Source organism: Hibiscus syriacus, unplaced genomic scaffold, assembly GCF_006381635.1.
Source record: "Hibiscus syriacus cultivar Baekdansim isolate YM2019G1 unplaced genomic scaffold, ASM638163v2 tig00111723_pilon, whole genome shotgun sequence".
Taxonomy (NCBI): domain Eukaryota; kingdom Viridiplantae; phylum Streptophyta; class Magnoliopsida; order Malvales; family Malvaceae; genus Hibiscus; species Hibiscus syriacus.
In genome coordinates this window covers 828,170-831,008 of record NW_024063165.1, presented here as the reverse complement: position 1 = coordinate 831,008, position 2,839 = coordinate 828,170, and the positions used below count along the sequence as shown (strand labels likewise).

Sequence of the window (2,839 nt, the reverse complement as noted above, 5' to 3'; positions counted from 1 at the left end):
ATATTATATATAGTATATATTATATGGTATATATTATATAATACAATATAATATTATATATAGTATAATATATTATATATTGTGTAGTATATATTTATATTATATATTATATAGTATATATATATTATATAGTATATATTATAGTGTGTATATATATATATATATATATTATAATTATTATTATATTGTATATTATATAGTATGCATTATATTTTGTAATATATATTATATATAATATATATTAGATAGTTATTATATTATTTATATATTATATGGTATATATTATATAATATAGTATAATATTACTTATAGTATGGTATATTATATATTATGTAGTATATACTTATATTACATAGTATATTTATATAGTATATAGTGCTATTATATGTTACATATATTTATATAGTGTTATTAATATTATTATTTTATTAGGTCTAGTATAAAGTCTATCCAGTTAGGGTCCAAGACAATGTTGAGGTCCAATAAGGGCCCAATCAAGCATGCGAGCCTAACCCAACAAGCAAACCTGGTTGGAGCCCAGCAAGCAGGCCCATTCATCCAAGTCTAGCATACAAGGGTTTTATACTTAACCCTCAGCGCCACACAGACCAAAGTCGTTAGATCAACGACCTAGATCGAAGGTGGCTAGGGTTCAAACCCTAAAAAATGTTATAGCATCAACACCGCAAGCACAACAGCTATTCCATATGATCAAGTGATCCAACGACTCACAACAAATCAAAAGAACCGAGGGGTCACCAACCGACTGATAACGGCGCGTGAACACCATGCGCCAACGAAAGAAGAAATACGCGCTGGTATACGCTAAACCGAAGCATCTCAAGACATTTTGGTACCCAAATCGGAACAAACCAGAGAAAATATTTTCCATATTAATGGTGAACATAAAGGGCAACAAAACCAACAAAAGGCAATCAAATCAATCAAATAAAAAACACGCAAAGCAAAACTGAATCAAAGGGAACTATATCCCTGAATCAAAGAAAATTGGAAGAAAAGGGAAACACCCACAATTTTCGGACAAATCCCTCACTCAAAAAAAAAAAGAAAAACCTCACCGAATGGCTATAAAAGCCCTTAAAAAAATTAGCTGACCATATTCCCATATATAATGGGGTGAGGGGGAGGTAAGGTAATAGGTTGCCCCCAACACCAGGTTGAGAGCAGCTTTCGTGGAAGACCTCCGACAGTCGTAATTATGAATTGCCCACCGTGGGACTCGATCCCACGACCACAAGGTTAAGAGCCTTGCGCTCTACCAACTGAGCTGGACGGGCATTAGTGCAAACCCATTTCGCATACTACTAAAAAACACAAAAAAAATCGAAAGAGAAAAGATGAACTTAGTTTCGGTTCTTGCTTAGAGGAGGAACGGTCACTGGGATGGTGAAGGGAAGCCGTCGAACAAAGGTAAAAATTGAGACTTTAAGTGTAGATCTACGCCGGTTTGGATATTTTTAGAATATTTGGGCTTTGGTTTTATGTTCACGGGGTTGGGGAGAAACTTCTAGGTTAGATTTTAGGTTTCCAGCCACCAGTGGTGGTGACCGGAGTGGCAATCGATGGCCAGGCTAAGTGCCAGTAGGGTGGTCGGTTTAGGATTGCGGAGAGTGTTTGAAAGCCTTTTTTTGTTTTTTTAAAGAGAAAATGAAAAATGAAATGAAAAGAGTTTGAAGGGGTATATATAGGGGTGACTAGAGTACAATTAGTTGAAAGTTCAATTATTTCATCAATCCCTGTACTTTTGATGCATAGTTCATTTTAGTCACCATTTGTAATTTTGCCTTTGAATTTTGAATTAACTCAATTTAGTCCTTTAATTTTACTTTTATATTTTTATAAATTGGTACATTGACCTTTTTTTTCAGTTTTGCAGCTTCCATCTAATACTAATTTAACTCTTGAATTTTTAGTTTTTATAAATTGGTGCGTTGATGTATTTTTTTGTTTTGCAGTTTTATTTATTTTTATTAATTTCATATTTTTAGACCCTTTAAATCACCAAAATTCTTCAAAGGTAAGTTGTTTGGATCGGACACTTAAATTCAAATTCAAATTTTAAATTTTGCGATTTAGACAACCTACTTGTCTTCTTAGGCGAAAGTTATAAGTTTAGGTTATAATTTATTTTTCGATCCTTGTTAATTACCTTTGATTATTTTTTAAATAAATAGTTGGACTAACGTTTTATAATGATTTCAATTTATTTTAAAAAGAGATACTACTTATCTCAATCTTTATACCCGAGCTCCGAACCATTTTTTAAGTGGGGTAAAAGCGACGCCTTCGTGAGGATTTATTCTCCGTATAGGCCTAGCAAGTAACCTTCGGGGTTCATATACCTTATGTCTTTGTGTGAATTTATTCTTCGTACAGACATAAGGGAATGTATCATCTCGAGTTTAACTCGGTCCACAAGAGCCTGTGATGGGCTTAGGATTGAGGGTATGGCAGGCCCAAGGGGGCATCGGTAGGGAGAACTCATGTACTTTTTTAGAATCAAACCGTGTTGCTGTAAGGAATTAGAGTCCACTCTAAAGCCTCATTCCAAACCTATGATACTTGATTTACTTTCTTACTTTATTTTTACTGTTAAAAGCATGCGAACTAGAAATACATGCGGATAGGATTTGTTCAAAGAAAATAGCATGTGGGATAGAAATCATGTCTGGGTAGAAACAAAAAGCAGGTGGGGTAAATACCATGTGGGTAGGATTTTTTATTCTGATTATTATTTCTATCTTACTAACTTGTTTCCTTTGTTTTTGTTTTGCTTTATTTTTTCTTTATCATTTGCATCATTTAAAGAGGTGTTGAT

General features: G+C 33.4%; 1 non-coding gene across 1 annotated transcript; it reads right to left on the bottom strand.

The window, feature by feature from the left end:
- Positions 1-1,225: 1,225 nt before the first annotated feature.
- On the bottom strand, positions 1,226-1,298 carry TRNAK-CUU. The gene has a single exon. It is a non-coding gene; the product is annotated as a tRNA-Lys (tRNA).
- Positions 1,299-2,839: the final 1,541 nt, after the last annotated feature.